This window comes from Pectinophora gossypiella, chromosome 22, assembly GCF_024362695.1.
Source record: "Pectinophora gossypiella chromosome 22, ilPecGoss1.1, whole genome shotgun sequence".
NCBI classification, from domain to species: domain Eukaryota; kingdom Metazoa; phylum Arthropoda; class Insecta; order Lepidoptera; family Gelechiidae; genus Pectinophora; species Pectinophora gossypiella.
The window spans coordinates 540,722-556,992 of record NC_065425.1 but is presented as its reverse complement, the minus strand read 5'-3'; the positions used below and the strand labels follow the sequence as shown (position 1 = coordinate 556,992).

The 16,271-nt window shown below is 36.9% G+C and overlaps 2 protein-coding genes across 4 annotated transcripts in view; both read right to left on the bottom strand.

The window, feature by feature from the left end:
* Window positions 1–16,271, bottom strand: part of LOC126377068 (uncharacterized) — a 450,327-nt gene that overhangs the window by 161,894 nt on the left and 272,162 nt on the right. The window lies entirely within an intron of this gene.
* The window catches only part of LOC126377065 (octopamine receptor Oamb), a 210,708-nt gene that overhangs the window by 178,339 nt on the left and 16,098 nt on the right, over window positions 1–16,271 (bottom strand). The window lies entirely within an intron of this gene.

Here is a 16,271-nt window from a genome sequence, read left to right as displayed (position 1 = left end):
TGTGGACTGTATGTTCAGGATCTTGGGTTTCGAAGTAAAACTCGAACTCGAACTCAAACTAACTCCTTTATTTCGTATAAACAACCATCTTAGGTACTAATCTCAATATCACAACTAGTGGGTGTTCACGTGTCGATCGTATAGCTATCTTACTCTAACAGTATCGCCGTCTCGTTCTAGGGGCGGCGCTTCCTTCGCTGTCCCTTTTTAGCGGCGCCGTCTTGCTCTAGCGGCGGCGTCCGCTACAGTAAGTATGTTAAAGTAGAATCTTTTGATGACGTCATCAGGCATTTCAATTGAAAATAACAATACAATCGACCTTATCTGTTCTGCGATAGTGATTCATTCCATTTAAAACTGAAAGTTGTGACAGTGCGTACGATTCGTATGGGTTTTCAGCAATAATGGTAGCCTGACTTTCTCATTGTAAAAAATAAATAACTGAAAAATACAATCGCGACTGTTAATAGTATCAATATGTGTATTTCTAGAAATTCATTCAATTCAAAGACGATTCATTTATCAATTCAAAAGTAAAATACTGAAACTTATCCCACACTACTAATAATTTTATGAAATTTTATAATTTTAGAAACTTACCTACCTATTTCTAAGGTTTTTTTTTGCAATAGTTATAGTTTTTTATTTTTCATACCATTTAAACGTAAAAGTAACCAAACGTAAAACGTAATAAAGTTTTATAATTATTAGAAGATTAGTTTTCAAACGAAAGCTGACAAGGTTGCCATTAATAAATATTTCAACGTTGTTTAAAGAAAGTTTACAAGTTTATTTTCAGTTATTGTTCTTTTTAATTTGTTAACTTTAGTTTTTACTTTTTATTATTATTTTAGTCAGTGTTGTGTGCTTCTTTAAATCCCTTCGTCAAATAGCAGAATTTAAAATTATAAAAATGGTTTATTTCGCTGTTTGTCAATCTGTCATTTCGTATTGCATCACCTCTTGGGGTGGTGCACCTAAAACTACTTTAATAAAATTAGAAACCGCTCAAAGAGCAGTCTTAAAGGTTGCCACATTTAAGCCTTTCCTTTTCCCTACTAATGAGCTTTTTAAAATTTGGGAAGTATTGTCCGTCAGAAAACTCTTTATCCTAAGCACAATATTGAGAAAACATGCCACAGTTAACTATGATCCCACTCTTATTCTTCGAAAAAGACGCCATGACATAGTTTGTGAAAACATTCCGCGAAAAACTGCCTTCGCAAAGTGTTTTTTTGGTTTCCTTGGTAATTACTTATATAATAAATGTAACAAGATAAACAATATTTTCCCCTTAAATAGCTACCGCTGTAAAATATGTGTCTCAGTGTGGCTCCTTGGCCTTACTTATGATGATACGGAAAATCTGCTACTCGTTGAATCTTAATCATTGCTATCATTATTTTATTTTTGTTTTATTATTACGCACTAATACAAAGAAACAGCCATACTCTCACGTTCACTAACACAAACACGCTAACTCACGCACACATACATACACACAAATACGTTGAAATTTATTATTATACTTTCTTTAATTTTACTTTTTTACTGTATTATTTAATAATTACTCTGCAAATTTTTCATAATTGTAAATTTAACTGTTTAATATCTGGAGGTGGAGACCTGGTGTCCTATATGACAGGTTTTACCTAGTTTAGGCACCAGCCTCTTCTCAAAAATTGTATGCACAAACTAAATGTCTTTTGTTATGGATTCTTTTTGTAGAGGAAATAAACTTTTTACTTACTTACTTCTATAATTGGCAGGCATACCGGAACTTTTTCTATGTGTATTTTATTTTGTGTGTTTGTATGTACTGCTGTTGATGCACTAAAATAAATAAATGAATTCTACAGCGAAAAAACATTTTTTCTGCTCCGTCCTTGTGAACAAGGTCTTTGCAATTTCAGCCGTTTCTGCGGTGCAATCTGTTTGTTTACAATGTTCTCTTTATTTTGTCTAAATTTTATTACCTGTCTGCAGAACCACATGTTCAGTTAATAGCTGATCTCCGTTGAAAGGACGGGAGGTGAATAACCCGAAAATTTTCACGATATTTTTGTTGAAACATATAAAAGATTCCACTTCATCAAAACCAAACGTAGGATTGGAAATGTTGCATACTAATATTCCAGGAAAATTCAGTTTTGTGCTAAAATGTGGACTTTCTACGACTTTTTTATCTACAAATAGTTATTCAGCTATTTTGTTAAGTTTCAGTTTCTTTTTTAATAGAAACTTCTGTACCTACTTATTTATCTTTAAAAAGTTCGAAGCTCGGTACCAGTCTTGCAGTAAGCTCGACCATTTTAGACGGTGATACGGCTCATCACCTATCACGGTGAACAAACAGAAAGCTTGGTGAAGCGTCGGTACTTTCAAGGATGAACTAAGTACCCACACTTCACGTTCTAACGTATTGTTTACATTTATTTTAATTATATAATTATGGATTCTTACAGCTGTATACCGGGTGAGAGCCTTCAGCGCTCCCCATTTGTCCGGCCAAGAAGTTAATGCCATTTTCATAAAATCTAAAATGTGTCACGTTAAAACAAAATGCTTCAGCTATAGGTCCTTTCAATTTTATTATCGGAATCGAAAATCAACTGTCTCTCTCTATTTTTAGCCGTGACTTAATACTATTTTATTACAAAAAGTACAGTGTACCCGCATAAACTTTATCGTTTGTAGTTATGGGTTTTTACAATTTTGAAGCATTTTCTTTCACCTTGAATGCCGATATTGTTTTTGGAACAGTTTTAGTGTACGCACAATTTTTTTAGGGAAGCATAGGGCAGTGATTTTCCTCTTGCCTTCCACCCCGCAGCATAGAATAAGGAATAACATTACGTATAGAACGGCAACTATCAGTTCCCCACCAGCGGCTGAGCTAGGTTTACCTCACCCCTCTCGGACATAGTTTAGTCTTCAATCGTATGGTTTCAAAAGTCACACACACAGGTGCGCGTGTAAACTGGGAACTGATATTAGACAGTGAAACAATTAAATTGTATAACAATATTTTATGTTTTTGAAAGAACGTCTAGGGCCCTGTGCGGAGGTGTCCCTTGCAGCTGTTTTTCCTCAGCTATACAGGTTATTAGAAGCAGCTGCAGGTTTTAGGCGGATGAGCGTTCGTGATGAAAAAATGGCGATTTAAAATGTAACTATGTTACCTATTGAATAAAGATATGTTTTTGAATATAATGCGAAGGAAATATATCCCTCGCATTGTTTGCGCTAGTTTAGTTTAGTTTGCCATACGTGTAAATCTACAATAAGATTTGTCAAAAAACCAAAAAAAAAAGAAAACTGTCAATCATCATTATCATTTGCGACATGCCTAACCAAAGACTCTAGATCATTTTCTCAGTCAGTTCGATGTTTCCTCGCGTTAAAGTTTTCTTCTATCATTGAATTATACTATACTTTTCAATATTATAGACTACTCTGAGCGCCATCCCAATCGCGTCAGACAGAGTACTGCGGGGCGGAAGGCAAGAGGGAAACCACTGCCCTATTTTTCCCTAAGAAAGTAGCATGGAAAATGCTGCACTGACAAGAGAATCATCATCATCATCAGCCCATTAACGTCCCCACTGCTGGGGCACGGGCCTTCCCTATGGATGGATAGGGAGATCGGGCCTTAAACCACCACGCGGGCCCAGTGCGGATTGGTGGTTATTAACGACTGCTAATGCAGCCGGGACCAACGGCTTAACGTGCCTTCCGAAGCACGGAGGAGCTCGAGATGAAAACTTTTTTTTTGTGGTCACCCATCCTATGACCGGCCTTTGCGAAGGTTGCTTTACTTCAACAATCGCAGACCGAGCGCGTTAACCGCTGCGCCACCGAGCTCCTCAAGAGCTCTGACAAGAGCGTGGCTCTTAAATTGATGATAATGATGATGATACTTTTAATTATAATTATCTGTTATTCTTAATAAGGTTTTAAGGCAAAACCCACTCTAATTAAATCAACACGCCTTCTTGTCAATTACCACAGATTATAATCAACGACACAAGATCTCCATAATTCAATTAAATTGATTATTAAGAACACACGTGTAAAAGGTACAAAAGATCAATAATAATTTGGGTCGTGTATTAGGTTCATGATAAATTATGAAATTCTGATTATTGAAATATAGACAAATCTAAAACTAACGAAAAACATTTTATTTTTTCTATTTAACTTATTTTTAATAAAGAAAAACGTAATAATAAGTCCGATATTTTACCACGTTTTCGTATTAATTCACAGTGTGCTTTATCATTCAATTTCCAAAGTCATTTCGTGTTTCGACGTTTAGTAAAAAGTAACTGATTTGACTAGTTGGAAACTATTATTTACAATACGTTTGATGTTTGTGTTATATCCAATTAAGTTCAAAACAGGCAAACAGTTGCTTATTATACATATCTACATATATAAATAATAGTGATGTTAAATTATTTTCCGTTCCATACTTTTGCGACGGAAAATTCCACTTGATTACAAATCAGAATCATGGTCTGAAACATCCCTCACAGTTTCGTTTCGATGTCACTAATACCCTGTTTATTTTTATGTATATAAATATTAAGTTAAAAATGGTCATGAGTTTGAATTTCATTAAAGTAGAAGCTTTTTTTATACAGCTTCAAGAGACCACAACCACAAGTATTACTGTTAATTTCAACATTATACGTCCAAGCGTTTTTGAGAAAAATGTCTTCGCAGATAGACGGACAGACAGACGGAGTGATCCTATAAGGGTTGCGTTTTACCTTTTGACGTTCGGAACCCTAAAACCCATCGTAAAAGTACGTTTAATGATACGTTTCTAATCAGTAGTTCAAACTTATTATTATAGTGTACCATATCGATTTCCCGATCGATATTGACGATAGTTGGCTCGACCATTATAGGCATTATAGGCTCACCGCCTATCACGTTGGACTAACAGAAAGCTCGGTGAAGTGTGGGTACTTAGTTCATCTTGCGATGGATGTACCTCACCCCAATGATAGATTATGTACCCAGCAATGAGAAAATAGGTAATTATCATGTTAAAAGTGAACAACGCCATCTATCGTGTGTTTGGGGAACGTCGATTGGAAACTCCCTCATTGGCATATAGTCCTAAGCTTGTAGGTAGGTACTAATTTAATCTCATTCGCATTCTATCAGTAAACGGCTTCAGACGGTTGGTGCCTTCAGAGAACATAATTACGAATAGAAACGTATTTTTTTTCCATTCTAAAGTCAAAGGTTAACTCAACGTAATTTCCCGCTTCTTGTGATATAACTGCTCTGTTCGTTTCTCATTTAATCAGGCTGGATTCAGAGCGGATAGATCGGACTTTTCAAGTCCGCTAAATCCATACTCATCTCCCTTTTGACGAAGTCCGCTTACCTAACCAGAAAATTTGACAGGTCCAGTTTTTCACCGAAGCGACTGCCTGTCTTACCTTCCAACCCGCGAAGGGAAAACCAGCCCATTACAGGATAAGTCATTTACATGATTGTGGATTTCCTCACGATGTTCTCCTTCGTCACTGAGTACATGATTATGATGCAAACATGAATTCGAAAATATTCGGAAAACATTAGTTAGGGCGTGTACTGGAATTCGAATGTATAATAAAAACATAACATTATGTTCACGACTATTATCACCATTCGGGTAGTCAGAGGTATATCCATCGTAAGATGAACTAAGTACCCACGCTTCAGCGAGGTTGCTGTGAGACCAACGTGATTGGTGATAAGCAAATCGCTGTCTATAATGGTCGAGCCAACTGTGTTAGTGAAAACTGCACTTAAGTTAAATTAATAACTCATTGATTCTGATCCCAGTACACACCAACTAATTTTATTTTAAGTTGTACCTGTCATTTTCTTAACCGCCGAAAAGGAGCTATTCATTTTAAAATGAATGAGTGTAGAATGAATAACCCGGGCGAATCAAATAGGTATCTCGCTGGTATGCAACCCGTCGGATGTGTGCTGTCATTTAATTCTGTCGAGATATTGATCAATGTGTTTTAGAGCGTTGTTTTAGATTTCTGTCTAAAATTGATTTGTGTTACATATTTGTTATGGCTAGCGATTAGGTACCCGTTCTCTTCCTTTTCGGCGGATAAAAAAATGACAGATATAACTTAAAATAAAATTAGATGTGTGTAAAAAATCGGACCTGTCAAATTTTCAGGTTAGGTAAGCAGACCTTGTGATAACCGGGATAATGATAAGTGGTGTAATGGATAATGTGGTGTCTACAGGAATTAGCACTATTGGTGCAAATCCAGTACTATAATAAAAACTACAACTGGAAATGTCTGTTGAACTAATTTCCTCCTTCGTGATATAGCTGCGCAGTGGGCGCTCCTCTTAATCACAGCAGATGTCTATCCTGACACACAATCTGATAACTCGAATGCTCGCCGCAATTGGATTGCGTATTAGAACCAGAAGGCGTTTGAACTCTGGCAATTTGTACTTATTTAGTTGTGTGATATGTGAGTGTTGCGGTAGGAAAGAAAACGGGATGATCTGAGCATCTTTTTTCAATTCTCGTTCGGAAAGCTGAGAAAAGCACCTGCCTACTCTTACTATAGCGTCAAAAATTGAATTCTTTAAAAAAACGTTTTCCTTGTAAACAAGATCTTACAAAAAAAAACACTCCGTCAAACTGTTAAATAGTTTGATATTTAAAATTGAATGAAAGACGTACCTATATATACTGACAGAGGGTAACATTACCTATCAGTACTATTCTAGCCTAGTACGGCTTTGAAATAGACTACTCTGGGCGCAATCCTACTCGCGTCAAAGGCAAGAAGGAAACCACTGCCATTTTTCCATAAAAAGTAGCATGGAGAATGCTACACCTACAAGAGCGTGGATCTTAAATTAGTGGTACCTATATATCATCATATTATAAAAGCGTTATGATTTATTTGTGAATGTAGGAATCTCAACTACACCAGTTCCTATTAAAGGATATAAAAGTCAAGTCTAGATAGACTTGCTATCAAATTCCATTTCAAGTTCTTCCTTAAATTTTTGTTCCTTGCGAAATCATAAGTCAATTTGTTCGGAGTTCCAGGAGATTTAAAATCTCCGAGCTACATCTTCGTGCATTTGTACTTATTTAGAAAATGCTCTTCAAACTTTAATGCACAACTTTGAGTACACTTCTTACAATTTCATATTTTCAACAGAAAAGAAATATAATATTGAACGAAAAGGCAATGCTTTTAAGAATCGGAATCATTTAATAACGTAAGTAATTATCATGGATATAAACTTCTACGGTGTTCTGAGGAGAAGAAAATCGAATTCAAATTCAAAAATATTCAAAAATTCAAATTCCAAAATATCTTCATTCAATAGGTAACATAGTTACACTTTGAATCATTATTTTTTACATAACGAACGTCTCATTCGCCTAAAACTACTACAGCTTCTCACAACCTGTATAGCCGGGTAAAAGAAGCTGCAAGAAAATCCTTGGCACAGGGCCCTAGACGTTCTTTAAAAAAAAAAACATAATTTATTTTAATTAAAGCACATAATTACGGGTTCTTACCGCGTTTAAATGGGGATATGAGACTCCCGATATTTCGACACTGTTGCAAGTGCCAACAGTCATCCCGTGATCATGGCACTTGCAACAGTGTCGAATTTTTTTTTTTTAAAAAACGTCTAGGGCCGCGTAAACTTAAAACAAATTATTTATTTATTAAATATTAATACTAAAAATACAATTTGTCAATGCCCTGCAAAACTGTAAAAATAGTTTGTCTGCAGGAAAGAGTCTCTACTAATAATATGAATTTATATATCTAATAGTCAATTCTAAGTAGGAGCACAGTGAATTACTCAATAATACAATTGAGTACCTAATTTAACTGCCTAATCAAATCAAATCAAATATACTTTATTGCACAGAACTACATTTAAACAATCAGACATAACACATGAATACAGTACAAATACCAAATACAATACAATACCACAATACAATACAATTACCACACATACATTACATTATTATATTATTACATATACATTACATTATTATATTTATACAGTACAATTACCTAATATCAGTTCTCAGACAGTTAATCCCATGAATTCATATCTTTTAAATAATCACTAACATTATAGTACTTAACCTTATTGACAACAAACTGCAACATTAACACATTTTTTAAATATTACAAGTTATTTAAAAATGGAGGAACACAATTATATCCGGCATTTTTACTAAACTTTTTTACACAGAGTAACCTTTAAATAAGCTATAAATTTATTTTCTGTCAAATTCAAAATATAGTCTGGTATCCGGTCAATAAGGGACTTTACAGTCTACGTTCGTCAAAAACAAGATGGCGTTGTTCAATTTAAACGTGATAATTAGGCATTTTCTCATTACACGGGTACATAATTATTCCAAAATACAATGTAATAGCAGAAGCATAATATCAGATGATGATGATGATGATGATGATGAATATACAAAAATAATTGTTGTTTAATAATACCAGCCTCCGTGGTCTAGTGGTTAGAGCGTTAGGCTCACGATCTGGAGGTCCAGGTTCGATTCCCGATGGGGACATTGTCGAAATCACTTTGTGAGACTGTCCTTTGTTTGGTAAGGACTTTTCAGGCTTGAATCACCTGATTGTCCGAAAAAAGTAAGATGATTCCGTGCTTCGGAGGGCACGTTAAGCCGTTGGTCTCGGCTACTAGCCGTAAAAACACCTCCACCAACCGGCATTTGAGCAGCGTGGTGGAGTATGCTCCATACCCCCTCCGGTTGATTGAGGGGAGGCCTGTGCCCAGCAGTGGGACGTATATAGGCTATTATATTCACATTATGTGTAGAATTATGTTGCTACCTATGCTTCTGTTTATTTTGATCAGATTATAATGGGTGGAAGTTGTAATTGTGCCTTTGTGTAATTAAAAGGATCATCATTTATATCCAAAAACAAAGATGCGTATGGCTGTTATCCATAAAATTAGAAGTTTAAACGAAGCAAAAACTTAACAACCCCATCTATCGTGTTTTTGGGGAACGCCGATTGGAAAGTTTCTCATTCCAGTTAAATAATACCCCATAATACATTGTCGTAGAATGTTGATTTCTTTTCTATATCCAAGTCATCTATCTACATCATGATGTTGGCGATAGATTGCGTTGACCACATCGAGTTGGCGTTAAACACAAGCGGCGGCCTTATTGCTAAACAGCAATTTATTTCTACTCCAATTAGGATAAAACGCGTGACTCTAAATACACATACATAAATGTAAAAATAAAGTTGGCTTAATGTTGTTATTGTCGTATAGCACTACAATCAATGGCGTCGACTGATTTGATTGCGTGTTCAAATTACGTTGTTTCCACACAGAATAACACGCAGATAGGACAAAAGCTTTTGAAGAAAAGGTTATTGATTTGGGAGATTTTGGTTAGCTGTGTAAACAACTAAAATAAAATTAATAAATAATATAATAAAAAAATTATTCAAAAATATCTTTATTCAATAGGTAACATAGTTACACTTACAATCGTCAATTTTTACAGCTTCTCACAACCTGTATAGCCGGGGAAAGGAAGAAAAAAAAGTTTGTCGTGCACTCCATCATGGTACCTCTGAGATGGTACCTATCAGATTTTATTGGCGTTGGTTTCTAGCGACATCTGTTAGGCTGTTTGGTTACTTCATTACAATTCGATTTTTGAATTATGGCTTCTGTCATCGTTACTAATTCTGCCAGTTACTTAATTACATTTTTAAATTTCTCTGACATTGACATTTGACATCGTAACCGAACTGATGGTTTATAAAATGTGCGCTAGATGGCGCTGTCCGTAGCGTGAGTTTATGTATGTAGGTCAACTGTTCTGGGGAGGGGGGGTTTGGCCAAACAATAGCTAGATAATAAAATGTGTGCTACGATAACTGTATATACATACAAATATAAACTCACGCCAGTAATCCCTAATGGGGTGGGCAGAAAAAGTACTCGAAGACATCTTGCAGCTATTGTTCATACGAAGTCTTAAGATGGATATGCTGAACCTTATGGTGACAAGGGATGAGCCTATCGCCCATAAAAATAATCTTTAGTGTTTAGAAATTACACATTCCACTATCGAATTTTACGACTAACAACTCAACTGTACATAACCGAATATTTTAAGTGCGAAACACAATATTTTGCTTACGAAAAATACCATAAGTCCTAATCATAATTTCACGCGGGCTGATATCTAGGCAATCAATACACCCATCGATCAGGGTGAGAGCCCTAAGCGCTCCACATTTGTCCGGCCAAATAGTGAACGCCATATGCGGCAAAACAATAAGTCACGTCAAAACACCCGCGACTGACTATAATTACAAATAATCTCCTTTTCGGAATGGGAATCAGGAAACCATTGAGCGTCAAATGAATTTTTGTGGTCCTGACGTTTTGGCATTTTCCTTGGTGAGACCAATGGAAATAAATAATTAAAATGGGTTGAAAGCGTAGAACCTTTATTCTCATTTTACTCAGAGAAATTATAGACGGGTGTTGCCAGGCGCTCGTGATCTGTTCTGCCGAATTATATGAACGATCCGTTCCTGTTGTTATTTGTCTGACGGTGAATTTTTCTTACGAGTGTGCGCTTTAACGGCCACCGATCCGGAGGTCCCGGGTTCGAATCCCAGTGGGGAAATATCACAAAAATTACTTTGTTATCCCTAGTTTGGTTAGGACATTACAGGCTGATCACCCGATTGTCCGAAAGTACAATGATCCGTTGGTAAGCCGTTGGTTCCGGTTACTACTTACTGATGCAAATAAGTAGTCGTTAAATGAGTCATGTCAGGGGTCTTTGACGGCTCAATAGCAACCCTGACACCAGAGAAGAAGAAGAAGATAAGTGTGCCGTAGAAAATTGTTACAGATAGACCGACCCTTAACTCAATTTATCAAATGAGTGATTACTTGGATTAGGACCGTGATCACTTAAAGGTACCAGTCTTAAAGAGCCGAGATGGTATCAATCCAGACAGCAATAATAGGCGCCATAGTCCCCCATAGCCCTAGTATCCCGATCCACTAACCCCTAACCCAATATCCCAGGTCCCTTCGTTCCCATAATCTGCAATAGTTCTACACGAACCGGGGATTATCTTTGGGTGCACTTTCATAGTGTACACAGGGATAATCGCCGGTTGGTGTCACACCACATTTAGATTAAACTGTCTTAAGAGGCCTCTACGTCTTGGCTTCGGCCCCACACACGCCTTCCAAAAGTCCGGGACTCGATAGGCCCGAGATATGGAAACGACATACAAATAGTAATAATAAAAACCGTAACCTGTGGTCGTGATCAGTGTGTAAAAACTCTTTAATAGTAAGGACACAAATTATTATTTCGTGTACTCTAGTCTTATCTAGATATAAAGTTTAGGTAATAAAGCTATTTTTTCATAAGTTTTATGCCTTTTTGCTGCCGAGTACTTTCCCAAATTGGGAACACGTCACTGGTTGCAACCCACAGCAGTGAGGGAACGACAAAGAAGAATAAAAAAACTAAACCAGCTTGTCTTCTGCGAGGTTTTGTTAACAAAATCACTTTCGAATAGGATTTTTCAAAATGGCGCACGTGATTTTTCCGCAAGGCGACGATAAGCGGAATTTCCAAGGTGAAAACGATAATTCGTCACCCAGAACCTGTCATTACCCATCCATTATCCGGGAAGATGATTTCCGCAAATCATTCTCCAGGAAAGGACGTGAAGTGTCGATAACGAAGGAACGTTATATAAAAGGATTGGTCGGGTAGAAACGCAACGAATTTGCCAGACTGCGCAATGAAAAAGAGGGTTATGTTACAAAAACGAGTTATGGATACTTTGCAGTGCGGAATAATTGGCCCATTGATTATTTGGGGTTATTCTGGATAGCGAATGTAATAAATATGTAAGTACCTACATTAATTTATTTTTAGTTTATGATGTGGACCATTGATCAGTGCTAAAATAATGTGGATCATATAAAACGCATTATTTTTTTCCCATAAGTAGGTATAGATACTCGTATATAAATCCACACATTTACTCTTGCTAAGAATGCGAGAATAACTCTGTCTGTCTGTTACCTAAACCGCTGGACTGATATAGATATTTTTTTTATGGAAATAGTATGACACCTAGAGAAAAACAAAGGATAGTTTTTATCCCGGAAAATGAAAAGGGGAAGGAAAAATATGCCACTACGTGGCCACGGCGGATAGCCAGTAAGTTTAAAATATAACTAGTTTAAACTTAAATATTGACAGACAGACAAACTGTTGCTTTTGCATTTATAATATTAGTGTAAATAATCCATATTAAATTCCAATTTGAAATGTAAACACTTAACTATTTTTATTAGACTTTGGCAAGTCTGCCATATTTCCTATTCTTTGCATGTAAGTATAGTAGTTATACCCAGTGATGTGCCGTCCCAGGGAATATTCCCAAAGTGGGGATGTTCCCGTTGTTTTCTTTTTTGACGTGACTTATTGTAGATTTGCCGCAGATGGCATTAACTACTTGGCCGGAGTTCCCGTTGTAGAAACTCTTTAATAGTTAGGACACTGGCTGCATTTTTTTTTTCAAATTGTTCTTTCTTGTATAGTCATGAGCAATATAATGTACCCACTTTAGGACTCTGTCGCACTAACATATTTGACATTTAGTGAGACTTAAAGATTTCAATTTGTCAAAAAAGTTAATGTGACATAGTACCAAAGTGTATACATATTAATGCTCGTGACCGTAATCTAGTCTTATCTGCCTAAAGGTTAGGTAATAAAGCGCTTTTTACATAAGTTTTCCGTCTTTTTACTGCCGAGAATGTTCCCATAGTGGGAAAATTCCCGGTAACAGCACATCACTTGTTATACCCCACACGCGATATTTAGTGCTCTACCAAACTTGTTTCAAATAAAGAAAACTATTCCGTCCAAGAATAGTTATTAGTTTATTTGAGAAGTGAGGCAAATGAAATAAAAGAAAGTATTATTCCATATGCTTGCATGCTTGACTTAAGGTTAGGTTACACAGTGCGAGCAGCTGATGTGACAATAGACAGCTACTGTACCTCTGTACTCGTATGACAGTAGCTCGACTCGCCTTGCACGGTCACACTATGCAAACTGCTGGCGTCGCAGAAAGCAGCTACTATACCAGTGTACTGGTATAATTGGTTTGTATTATGTCGCCTAAACAAGAAACACTGTACCCGGCGTGGGCCCGAGCGTACGAGCTACTGTCATTTCGTAAAATCGTGCGAGTTGACGACCGAGCGGCGTGCGAATGGTGTGGTGGGGAAGGCAAGTAGCGAGTAAAAACAAAAAATGATGAAGTAACTCAAATGCGAGCAACTGTCCCACTCGCGCATGACAGTAACTCGTATGATGCGGTCACACGTGCGTAGTAGCTGCACCTCGATAACTGACTCGGTCAGCTGGCATGTTAGCTCGCACTGTGTAACCTAGGCTTTAGGATTAGTTCTATACACGTAATAAATAAAACAAAATCACACAAAAATAAGGTACATTATAAGTTTATCTTTTCGTGTAAAATATGTACATCTACGGACGCTTTCAAATTAGTGGCGTTGCTGTAGTATTTTTTAACGCGGTTTAGATTTGTCGCAAACGCATTAACTACTTTTCCGGACAAATCTGCAAGATGCCTATATGCATAGATATTGTGTCGGCCGCGACTAGACAAGAATTGTCGCGCGACTATTTTGAACGCCCTAAGTACTCTTAGCAGGAACTCCCGTCCTGAGTTAGAACAATAAAAGAATAAAAAAAATATAAAAAACATGATATCTCCTAAAGGTAAGATAAACCATGATGATAGGTCTTTTAGCCGATCACGGATATTTTATAAGCGTATTTTTTTTTCACGAATTCTTATATTTACGCGCTGTGGGATCATTAAAAAATTTGGTTCACACAAATCGCAATAAAAATGTGTTTACGTTAAAAATGGTTCATGGAAGGAGAAAGAAGTATAGGACGAAATATGGTGAACTAATTATAGGCGATGAGTAAGGGAGCGCGCGCGCGCTACTTATTATAAGTTAATGTGACATGGTACCAAAGTGTATACATATTAATGCCCGTGACCGTACATGGCGGCCATTCCCTCAGTTTTGCATCGCTGCAGTCGTTTAAAAAATAAAAGAAAGGAAGAAGAAGCATTTCTAGCAGAAAAGACCTTTTTTGTGCCTTTTGTTTTACGTGTGGGCGGCGGTGTGGTAACATGACTAGATATGTGGGTATGTTTAACGTGAAACGGAGCGTGGGTGTCAAGTTCATTAAAAGTCAATAAAACACTCGTGAATCACGAGAGTATAGGGCGCCGTGGTAAGTCTATCCCCCGCTGTTAACCAGAGATGTCAATGACCGTTTTAATAATACCTACTTACTGGGGAATACCGTTCTTTCACCCTTTATAGATCATTTTTATTGTACTTTTGACACACCCCGAACTCGTAATTAGAAATGCTAAGTCAATACGACGGATGAGCTGAACTGGAGTACAGGGTGGTGGTGGAACTGGAGTGAGGTAATCAGACATACCTCCATCGCTGAGAGCCTCCAGCGCTCCCTATTTGTGTACCGGGTGAGAGCCTCCAGCGCTCCCCATTTGTCCGGTCAAGTAGTTAATGCCATCTGCGGGGAACTTGCTTAAATTGGGTTATGTCACTCTTATCACGTTTTTCAGTAAGCGGTAACCGGGACCAACGGCTTAACGTGCCTTCCGAAGTACGAATTATCTTACTTTCGGACGGACCGTAATGTCCTAACCAAACTAGAAATCACTAAGTATTTTTATGATATGACCGCACCGAGATTCAAACCCGCGCGCAGAAAAACATCGTCAGTCCTGACGTCAAGATGGCCGGTGTATGAGACATACCATTTAGCGCTTAAAGCTTATAAGTACATCATATCCCTGACATTATCCCGTTTTTCACAGAGTCCGCTTACCTAACCTGAAGATTTGACAGGTCCGGTTTTTTTACAAAAGCGACTGACCTTACAACCCGCGAAGGGAAACCAGCCCAATACAGGTCACATGCCTGCGAAAAAAAACTTTAAGCTCAAAGCTTTTAAGTACAAAATGTTTTTGTTTTAGTACATTAAACTAAAACTAAATAAACTTTATTATTATTATTATTATTTGTATGTCGTTTCCATATCTCAGGACTATGGAGTCCCGGACTTTTGGAAGGCGTGCGTGGAGCCGAAGCCAACGGTTCTCTATTTTTACGCATAATTTTTTATGTAATAATTTACCATGGCATAATGTTACTTGTCCTATTATTAGTTACGCATAATATTAATTTGTCATAACTTTTTAAGCATAATTTTGAAACTCATAACTACCATAAGCATAATAATTAATGACAATAATGACATATAAGCATAAGTATTATAAGCATAAAAACTATACTCCGAATAAGAAAAATTTTGACACAACTTTGAACATTTCCGAAACTTACTTTTTCCTTGGTTGCATTTGATTCATGATTGTGACTTTTTATATTTTTTAACTCTATTTCATGCTGTTGGTGATCATTCACTATACTTTTCGTGTGTAAGATAAACATACTGGCGGCGTAGGGGTGGCCCAAGGGCCACCCCCGCCGCACCCTAACCTACTGTTATGCCTTGTAAAAATTATGACAAAACACTATTATTCTAAAAATGAATTATGGATACCTTTTTATATGCGAATCAAATTTATACCAACAAATATTAGTCCAAAAATAAGTTATACCTAACAAACCAGTATTCTTAGATGTTATTATGGGAAAGTACTATTATGCTTTAAAACGTTATGCGAAAAGGATTATAATAATTAAAATCATGACAAAAACATTTATGCATTTTAAGAGAATCCCGAAGCCAACACGTAGAGGCCCCTTACAACAATTTAATCTAAATGTGATGTGACACCAACCGGCGATTATCCCTGTGTACATACACTATGGGAGTGCACCCAAAGACAATCTTCGGTTCGTGTAGGACTATTGCAGATTATGGGAACAAAGGGAACTGGGCTATTGGGTTGGGGGTTAGTGAACCGGATACTGGGGCTATGGGGGACTTATTATTATTACATTTAAAAACAAAATAGGTACAATCTTTAGAGTTTTTATTCAACGGAAAATAAGAAATATCTTAACTAGAATGAGTTCTGAAT